At 35.3% G+C, this 11,271-nt stretch overlaps 1 long non-coding RNA gene across 1 annotated transcript; it reads left to right on the top strand.

The window, feature by feature from the left end:
* Positions 1 to 229: 229 nt before the first annotated feature.
* LOC128248089 (uncharacterized) lies at positions 230 to 7,890 on the top strand. Its single transcript, XR_008264340.1, has 3 exons — positions 230 to 297; positions 6,232 to 6,345; positions 7,712 to 7,890. It is a non-coding gene; the product is annotated as an uncharacterized LOC128248089 (long non-coding RNA).
* The last annotated feature ends 3,381 nt before the right edge of the window (positions 7,891 to 11,271 follow it).

An 11,271-nucleotide genomic window follows, 5' to 3' on the forward strand; every position in this document is an offset into this window, starting at 1 on the left:
AAAGAATGCAGATTCTTCTCTATTCCAAGCAGTATAGTATGGCTTTGATGAGGATACTCTGTGTCAGTAGAATTTTAGTCAATCAAATATGGGATCGATTAATATGCATAATGACTGCACTGCAGAGTTTTTGTAATTTGGCAATCTATCTAGAACATGCAAGAAAGCTGATAAAATAATGTATAATTCTCCATTCTTTTGTGTTGACATACTCTTTTACTTGTTTCAGTCATTTGATTGTGGCCATGCTGGAGTACTGCCTTTAGTCGAGCAAATCGACCCCAGGACTTATTCTTTGTAAGCTTAGTACTTATTCTTTCGGTCTTTTTTACCGAACCACTAAGTTACGGGGACATAAACACACCACCATTGGTTGTCAAGCGATGTTGGGAGGACAAACACAGACACACAAACATATACACACACATACATATATATATATTCATATATACGATGGACTTCTTTCAGTTTCCATCTACCAAATCCACTCACAAGGCTTTGTTCGGCCCGAGGCTATAATAGAAGACACTTGCCCAAGGTGCCATGCAGTGGGACTGAACCTGGAACCATGTGGTTGGTAAGCAAGCTACTTACCACACAGCCACTCCTACTCCATATAAATCTATATACATGCATACATCATCATCATTATCATGATCGTTTAACATCTGCTTTCCATGCTGGCATGGGTCAGGCAGTTTGACAGGAGCTGGCCAGGCAGAAGACTACACCAGACTCCCGTGTTTGTTTTAGCATGGTTTTAATGGCTGGATGTCCTTCCTAACACCAACCACCCAGCAGAGTGGACTGATTGCCTTTTACATGGCACATATACAGGCGAGGTCAGTTTTGGCATGGTCTTTACAGTTGGATGGATGCCCTTCTAAGTACCAACCACTTTACTGTGTACTTACATACATACATATGTATGTATGTATGTATGTATGTATGTATGTATGTATGTATATGTGTGTGTGTGTGTATATATATATATATATATATATATATATATATATGCACACACACACATACAAAATAGAAGCACTAAGCTGTGAGGTGTGTAAATACAAATTTGTTACCAGCTCAAATATGTTTGGGGTATATCTGAACCCGTAAGATATATAGTCAAAAGATGGACAAACAATTATGAGTAGCAGAGAGAGTACAATAATTCTTCCTGAATTAAGGGTACACTCAATCAGTTGTGGACCTTGTACTCCATTGAGCACAGGCCATCAGCCATGCCACCAACCTCTTACTCTTCTAACTCAGGCTTACAGACTGGATTCTACTTTCTCTCAACTTCCACCTAACTATACTTCCATTTAAAGACAAGCAGTGGTTAGGGTATTCAACTCATGAGTGTAAGGTCATAAGTTCTATTCCCAATGGCGTTGTGTGTCCTTAGGCAAGACACTTTATTTCATGTTGCTTCAGTCCACTCAGTTGACAAAAATGAGTTGTACGTGTATTTCAAAGGGATTGCCTGGGCACATTCTGTGTCACACTGAATTTCCCTGATAACTATGTTAAGGATATATGTGTCTGTGAAATGCTCAGCTACTTGTACATTAATTTCATGAGCAGGCTGTTCCGTTAATTGGATCAACTGGAACCCTTATCATCATGACTGACAGAATGCCAATTTTGATGATAGAATAGCAGACTTCATTCTAAAATTATCTCCATATGAATAAACGAAGAATAGTCAAGTCAGAGGATGTTGCAGAACATTCACAAAATGTTCCTGATGTCTTGTCCAGCAATCAGTTAAATGTTCAAAGCTATAAGTTGTAACAGCACTACACTGCTTCTCTCATTAGCAAGTTTCATGACACACTTCTGGCTCTGATTTCCTCTAATTAATGTGGGCATTTCACAATACAGTTTGATGCCAATCTTGACAGATTCTGCACAGAATCTTCAAATAAATTTGTTGGCATTTTGACTCACCAGCAATGCTAAGTTACACTGGTCGCCAGGGCCAACACATGGAAGTGCAGGGCCCAATTAGAGAATTGTCAGTGGGGCCCTTTATAATTACAAATGCTGAAGATTGATGTTTTATGTTTCATGTAGCATGCCAGTGCTTGGCAAAAACCATTGAGGACTTGAGGCTCCACAATTAGCCACAATGATATACTAAAAATTCATCATAGTGTCCTTTGCTCAAATGTGTGCATGGGGCCCCTCTCTTGGCTCAGGGTCCAATTTGGACAAATCTGTCTGATTGGCTTAAAACTAGTCCTGCTGGTCACATGCTAAATTACACTAGTCATATAACTTCAGTTATATGAACATAGACATTTATTGGAAAAGTCATAGGAGCGCTTGTGTGTTTTGATGGCTATAATCCATCAGTCAAAGCACTTCATTTTGGTGCGAAACATTCTTTGCAGACACCCTGTTCTAAGCCTATACTCCGTTATAAAAACCAAGTATTCACACTTCGAGTAGAGATTGTTGCAGTGTCAACTAGCATCAGTCAACCTGACAGATGAAAGACATCCTCTCATTCACTTTCTCACACTCTGTTGCCTTCTCTCTAATTCTGACAACCTCGCAATACAATATTGAAATGAACATTCTGACTTGCATGCCATGTCAATCAGCTAAAGACTGCAAAAACTTCCTCTCAAACAGATATATGAATCATGAATGCATACACGCATACGTACACACATACCTCGTTCTTTCTTGTATTAATCTGTTACTTGAAATATTTTGTTAATGTTTTCTTGGACACTTTCCAAGAATATGAACTATGTCCATCCCCATAAATATGAACAATACCATACACAGACATAATGTAAAACAGCTTGGTTGCTATAGCTGCTGTTATTTTTATCCTATGCTGTAATTTTTTTAATCTCTTGTTCTGTTTTGATCCATCGTGATAAACTTAATCTTCTTAACAGAATAAAAATATAATTCAATATAATCTTCATTATTCTCTTCCATTAAAAATGTATTTGCTAACGTCTGAAGATAATGATCAGCAGTGCATGCACTTTCAAATACAACATGTATATATGTGTATGTGTGTGTGTATGTATGTATATACACATATATATATGTATATATAGTGGCTCGTAAATAGCACCATTTGAGTGGAATCGTTACTAGCACTTGTGCTGGTGGCACGTTAGAAAATTATTCGAGCGAGGTTATTGCCAGTGCTGCTGGACTGGCTCCCGTGCAGGTAGCACATAAAAAGCACCATTTTGAGCATGGCCATTGCCAGTATCGTGTGACTGGCCCTCGTGCTGGTGGCACATAAAAGCACCCACTACACTCTCAGAGTGGTTGGCATTAGGAAGAGCATCCAGCTGTAGAAACTCTGCCAGATCAGATTGGAGCCTGGTGCAGCCTTTTGGCTTGCCAGTCCTCAGTCAAATCGTCCAACCTTTGCTAGCATGGAAAGCGGACATTAAACAACGACGTATATACATATACATATCTACATATATATATGTATGTATGCATATATATGTATATATGTATATATGTATGTATGTATGTATGTATATATGTATGTATGTATATATGTATGTATAATATCATTATTATCATTACACTCATCATCATCACTATTTTAATGTTCACTTTTCCATACTTGAATAGGTCAGATAAAAATAATTAAATAATTGAGGCAGGTTTTCTATGGCTGGGTGCCCTTTCTTTGGCCAACCTCTTTTGTTTTCATAAACAGATAATATTTCCTCCTTGGCCTGACATGTTTTCACAGTAAATTTGAAATGAGAAACACTCCTTGTTTCACAGCAACACTCATTTACAATCATTGCACAATGTTGAGATAAGGAGACACAAACACACACATGCACACTAACACACAGACACACGTGTGCATGCATGCATGCATACATACATACATACATACATATATACATACACACATATAATATACATAGATATATATAAACACACACATATATATATACATATTTGCACACACACACACACACACACACACACCTATGCAATAGGATTCATTCTATTTTCCTCTATCAAATCATCTCACAAGGCTTTGGTCAGCCGAGGGTTTAATAGAAAACACTTAAAGTGCCAAGCAGTGAGATTGAATCAGGAACAACATAACTGAAAAGTGAAATCCTTAGCCATACATTTATGCTTGTGCCTCTGTGTGTGTGTGTGTGTGTGTGTGTGTGTGTGTGTGTGTGTGTGTACATTCAGGCTCAATCACATTTTACACAGGTTGAAAAGACAGTAATTTTTATTTTACAAATACTTCTATTCTATTAGTAAAAAAGTAAATGTTCAAGATTAAATTACTCCATATTTAATAATAATAATATAGGCACAAGGCCAGCAATCTGAAGAGAATGGGCTGGTTAATGCCATTTACTCTGCTACTTGACCTTATCAACCCCTGAGGGATGAAAAGCAAAGTTGATCTCAATAGAATTCAAATTCAGAACATAATGAGCCAGAACAATTATCACAAGGCATTTTTCCAACATTCTAACAATTCAGCTAGCTTACTGCCCTGATATTGGTTTCTAATTTAAGCACAAGGTCAGTAGTTTTTTTTAGAGGAAAGGGAGTTTGTTGATTATTTTACCCTAGTATTTGACAGAGTTTTTATTTTTATTTTATTGATGCCAAAAGGATGAAAGGCAAAGTTGACCTCAGTGAAATTTGAATTCAGGAGGTAAAGAGGCAAAAGAAATGCCAGTAAGCATGTTGTCTAACACACTAAAAATTTTGCCAGCTATTTCTATTATAGGCACAAGACCTGTAAAAAGTGATAAGAATGCTGCTTGGCATTTTGTCCAACATGCTAACAATAATAATAATAGTAATAATACTTTCTTTATTGGCCATCAGGGCCAAACACAAAACATAAAGGGTGATACACAGACAAGGGACAGTGGGGTTAAATGTGTAAACAGCAAAAAAAAAAAAAAATTAACAATTAACAAGGAGATTAAAACCAACAACGTACTTCCCCAATAGGAGGGAGTTCCATCAAGAGGTGACCAAAGGAACCTCACACACTTTGGGCCCCTTAACATCAAAGGTACCTCAGGTAGACACCCCTCTCCTCTTCATTCCATTCGGCCTATAGGCACACACTTAGAATAAGTCCATTCACACAGGCCATTCTTGTCACATTTACCCACCTTTCAACAAATTTATTGGGTGATAGCACCTTCCTCTCCAGCCTCACTTTCCTCTTCAGTTAAACCTGAAAAAGTCAATGAGGCCTTGGGCAAAGAGGATGATACCCGTCTTCAACCTTTTTAATCACATCCACTGCACAGCCACTTTCACCATAGTCACCAGCCAGAGAAAAACTGCTTGTCCTTCCTGGCCAAAAGAAGGAGGTGGGACAATCTTCAAAATGGACTCAGACAATAGCTGGATCCATCCTACATGTGACAATAACTATTCAACAAAGCTCCACAAGTCAGCAATTTGTGGATACTGAATGAGAGCATGCAGAATGGTTTCATCACTACATGTACATCTTGGACAAGCAAGTCTGACTGCACACCGTTACCTGTAGAGCTCATCATGAACTGGCAGAGTCCCCCCAGTAGCACTGCCAGGCCAAGAATTTCTGGAAGTTATCCATAAGTTCCAGCCATTAATCTGTGACATTGATTTGTGATAGGAAAAGTAAGACTCACTGATATGTCTCAAAGCATATATCTAGGCTCTACTCCTAATGTCCAACATAACAAGTTGCCCTGCCTAGTTTCAATGTTTGCAACAGTTCATTATGTTGGACGTCAGTAGATTAGTTTATTCTGCTAGTAACAAGGGACTGATGAAATATCTTGTGGTAATGAAATAATACAGTCAAAATAGAAGAGAAATCCCTAATTATACTACCTAACGTTTTAAGAGTAGGTGGTTTGTAATGTAATCAATAGTATGTTCACTTAGTAAATTAGAGTCAAGTTGTTCAAGTCCTAACTGTTGACATGTTCTTTTATCACTTAAATACATTCTTTTTAAGGTTTAATATCCCTTTTCTATCCCAGTTTGACTTTTCTACTAAATAAATTTCCTTTTTATAAAAGAAAGTAGATTATTTTTTAATGTGAATTGTAAATTAGGAAAATAAATTTTGGCAGACAGGAACAAGTAAAAACGCATTACAATTTTATTTTGAATTTTAACTATCATTTCATATTATCTTATGGCCCAGCAACTTTAAATACTATCTGATATGTTTATTAGGTATGGTTAACGTAAATATCCAGCAAAGCTGTCTTAAAACAAGTAACTAGCTGACATTTTGCAGGATAACTTCTTACTGAAAGGCATCATAAGAGACAGTTGTTGACACCTCAAGTAATTATTTTATCTTTTCTAATATTATATGATTAATATTTATGTAATAGTATTTGCTACTTCTATTTTATTTATATTTGTATCATTTTATAATTATTTAAAACATCAGTCGTCAATTGAATAACATCCTGACTTTGTTATTATTTTTCCTCATGCTAGTTAACTTTCCAAAGGCAATATGAATATTTAAAATTAAATATTACAAATTTTTAAAATATCAAATCTTATGCAAGTCTAGTTGTTTCAAAAGTCAATGGCAACAATCTAAGAATAGTAATACTGGCATGAGACTGAGAAAACTGAAAGCCATGGCAGCCATTCTGTGCTCAAAAACTTGATAGATAACATAAAAATTTATAAATATTGATAAATCTGGAAGCTATGTTCTGATGTGGCTAGCTAATTTCTAATGAAAACATCGGTTTTCAATTAACAACTGCGAAAAGCATCTGATTTTGATATTCATTCTTGATTTTAATTCTAATGAAATATTGATGCTATGGTATAGAATGACATGGTGTGATGGGGTATGGTGGGGTGTGATATGATAAGTGATAATAGGGAAAATATAGTGTTTGATATAAAATAAAATAACAAATAACAAATAGCTTTATGCTGTGTGTATATGTTATTATTGTATGGCTTCTTACTATATATATATTTATCATTAAAGAAGAGTATATAATTGTGAATAAATCACAATTATAACGGAGAGGGTTATAAAAACCCTTCTATGCTAAGAAATAGCAGTCAAAACTGCTATAAAGCCACTATAATCACTCATATTTAATCTCCACAATGCTGTCAGAGAGCGACACGACATAAGAATCCAAAATTTAGATAAAAATAAAAGGTTAGTCCTCTATTGCAATTTCAAAGTTAGGAACCAAAAATGGATCCATTCTTCTCTTCAGGAAGACATTCCTGTCCATAGAAATCAAGACAAAAAACATACTCAGGGGCTAAATGTGTTTCCCAACCGGCAAGAATAACGTATCAACGTCTTTCTACATAATTCAAATTCTGAATTCAAATGACATGCACAGCATTTATAAGAAGAGACCAGTTAAAATGAGCCAGGGCGAAAAAAAACTGGATATAAGTGAAAAATAAATAATAAAAAAAAAGAGGAATGAATGTAATGTGACACTGGCACATCATTATCATCATTAACATCATCATCATCATCAACAGTAGCAGCAGCAGCATTGACATCATCATCATCATCATTGTTTTTATCCATTTCTTTTTTTCAATACATCCAACAAAATTTAAACAATACTCTAAGACTTGAGACAGTATTCTAAGACTTGATACTCTTCTTGATGCCAATTGCTCATATATTTTATTTGTTTTTGTTTTTTAGGTAAGATGGTGAGCTGCTGGGCATTTTGTTTATCTGAGACATAAACATTGTTACTGCTGGCTAAATAGTGTCAATATGAAAATGTGGTTAGGAACAGATGCACACACACACACACACACACACACACACATACAGGCATGTGTGTGTGTGTGTGTGTGTGTGTGTGTGTATTGGTTCAGGTGTCACATAAGAGGCATTGGTGCTGGTGACACAAAAAAATCACTTGTGTCATGCCACATTACAAGCAATGCTGCTGGTGTCAAATAAAGTAAGCTGGGAGGCAATTTTCTTCAGCTGGATGCCCTTCCTGGTGTCAACCTCCACCAGTTTCCAAGTGAAATGATAATTCTCCAGTCTTTTTTGAATAACAAACAGTCTGGACATGATTACACAGAGCAATGTTTGAATGAGCCTTTTGTTTACAACTAGGGAACACACATGAAGACAAGAGGTAAAATAAACTCATTTACACAAACACATACAAAAATGCAGTTTCTGCTTCTGGTTTGTTCTACTTTAAAAAATATTTTTAAAATTTTCTTTTATATATTTTTATAAATACAAAAGAACTACTTCCTTTCCCATGAGTGTTATTTCACACAAACATATCTTTTTTTTTGTCCCACAATCACAAGACCATCTTTGTTCACCAATTTCTTTCTATATTGTTTGATATTTTTCTGTTATTGTCCTTGCTTATTTGTTTCTTCATTATATATGTTTCCCTGTTCTCTTTGTAACTCATCTTTATTTACCATCCTGCCTAGAGACCTCATCTTTTCTTGTTATTGTGCTCATGTTCATCCTTTACAGCTTTTCATTCGTGCCCCAGCAACTTATGTTGCTGAAATTGCTAAATTGAACAGTATTATCAAGGGTGCCAAAATCATGGAGAATTTTAGTCAATAACTGATGCGGGGTATGAAAATGTTAGCATCTATTGAGTGTATTTTCCTTGTTTTTCTATATGTTCAGTTATCATCCTCTGTGCCAGAATTTATGTGCATATATATATTTATATCTTTGGCAGACTTCGTTCAATTTCCATCTGACAAATTTATTCTCAAGGCCTTGATCATCCAGGAGCTAAAGCAGAAGACACCTGCCTAAAGCACCGTGCAGTGGAACTGATCCCAACACCATGTGGTTGAGAAACAAACTTCTTAAACATGCAGCTATGCTTGCATCTTGTCTCTTTAATATGACAAGGGTTACAGGCTAGACTTGAGAAAAAACTGGTACAGATCTTCTATATCAAACGACCAGAGAATAATGCATAAATTTCAAATTCTTATCATCCAGTAGTTCATCTAAGCTGTGTTTTCACCTAGGCAGCATGTATCTGAAGTGTATCAGAGAAAGGTAGAATTCATGTAATGAATCACATTTGCTGGAATTCGTTGATTTATAGGTGATAAAACAGCAATACTAAAATATAAACTTATATATATATTTACCCATTACTCATTTTATCATAAAATAAAAATAAAAAGTTTTAGGTTTTGGCTTATGAAAGTTTACAGGTTGATACTTATATTTATTGATGATATTTTACATATATTCACAATTCAAAATGGCTGCCCTTTGCTTTCTCCATAGCTTTTAATTCTTTATACAAACCATTTTCAATGCAACAATTTGTTCACATTTTGTTTGAGCCGCCATATTTAATTAAAGGTAAAGAATAAAACAAAAGAATGTTAGGGAGCATTATATAACATTTGCAACTACTTTTGCAAATAAGAATATTTCAATTTATGTTTGACTAATGCATAAATTATTACATTTAAATAATGGGCAAATGTATATACCACACTCGTCAGACCAATGGGCTCCATTTTTCTCTATACATTGAATGTTCTGTACACATTTGGACTAGAAGTGTACAGAATCTATTATCATTTCAAACTTACCAATGAATACAGTTGATATAATCAATAGCATGAAATCTTGTACCTTTTATTGCAAGGTAAACTGAATATTTCAATATACTGTGTTAGTAACAGGATATGAACTGTTATCTTCAACTCTAGCAACTTGTTATTTATGGCTCTCGAGATAATCACCTGTATTTATCTCTATTTCCTATTCACACACAATATAAATAAACAGAAAGGGAAAAACAAAGAGAAGACAGATTTTGCTGAAATGAAATCCAGCAGCTTCAATTTTTAGTAGAAATTTTCTTATTTGTAATGAATTTAAAGAATCATTTGAGAAAGAAAGATTGGTTGTAAGAATGATTTAGCTAGAATTAGATAGCTGTCTTTGATATTGTTAGCAAATGATATTATTTTATTATGTCAGTGACATTATTATATGACTTTGCATTTTCATCCATTTGGGGTTGATAAAACAAGTACCAGTTGAACACTGGGATCAATATAATTGATTCATCACCTCCGCCAAAGTTTCAGGTCATGTGCCTATAGTAGAAAGGATTATTACCATCATCATCATCATCATCATCATCATCATCATCATCATCATCATCATTATTATTATTATCATCATCATCATCATTATTATTATTATTATTATTATTATTATTATTATCATCATCATCATCATCATTATTAGGGCAGTGAGCTGGCAGAATCGTTAGCACACCGGGCAAAATGCTTAGCAGCATTTCGTCTGTCTTTATGTTCTGAGTTCAAATTCTGCCAGGGTCAGCTTGGCCTTTTATCCTCACGGGGGTCAATGAAATAAGTACTAGTTGAGCACTGGAGTTGGTGTAATAAACTAGTCCCCTCCCCCAAAATTTCCGTCCTTCTGCCTTTTGTAGAAAGGGTTATTACTATTATCTTATAACAATTTATGTATCAGCTTCCAGAAATGTGTTTAATATGTAAAATTGGCATATATTGGATCATCCCATAAATAATGTGGTTTATTTCAATTGCATGAACTAAAAGTCAGAGGGGGATGGGATAAACTACCTACATCAACCTGTTATAAAAGTAGGTAGTAATTTTATCTTGTTTTTATTCTAAGTGCAAGTTTTGAAGAGTGCAGTTCAATTTTAACAGTTATTTTTTCAAAGTTATAATGGAAGTGACAAAGGAGCATATTCGGCATATTTTGCTTTATGAGTTCAATAAAAGCAACAACACAGCAGAAAGTGTGAGAAATATTAATGCAGTATATGGATACTGGACAATAAGTGTAAGCCAGTGTCAATGGTGGTTCCAGAAATTCTGAGCCAGAAACTACAGCTTAGAAGATGAGCCTTGTCCTGGAAGATCTATAGAGCTCAACAAGACTGGCCGGCAAACTCTGATGGAACAAAAGCTCATCGTAACTGTTGAGGAACTAACAGAGATGTTTGGATTTGGTCATTTAACCATTCATTGACACCTGCGTGCCATCGGAAAGGTCAGCAAACTGGGTCAATGGGTTCCTCACAAACTTTTTGAGTCTAATTGTGCACAGAGAGTGAATGTATACTCTTCTTTTCTGTCCTATCTTATAAATGAACCTTTTTTGGATGATTAGTGACTGGTGACAAGAAATGGGTTCTCTATAAGAATGTCAAGCACCGAAGACAGAGGGTCAAG

The sequence above is a fragment of the Octopus bimaculoides genome, chromosome 6, assembly GCF_001194135.2.
Source record: "Octopus bimaculoides isolate UCB-OBI-ISO-001 chromosome 6, ASM119413v2, whole genome shotgun sequence".
Taxonomy (NCBI): domain Eukaryota; kingdom Metazoa; phylum Mollusca; class Cephalopoda; order Octopoda; family Octopodidae; genus Octopus; species Octopus bimaculoides.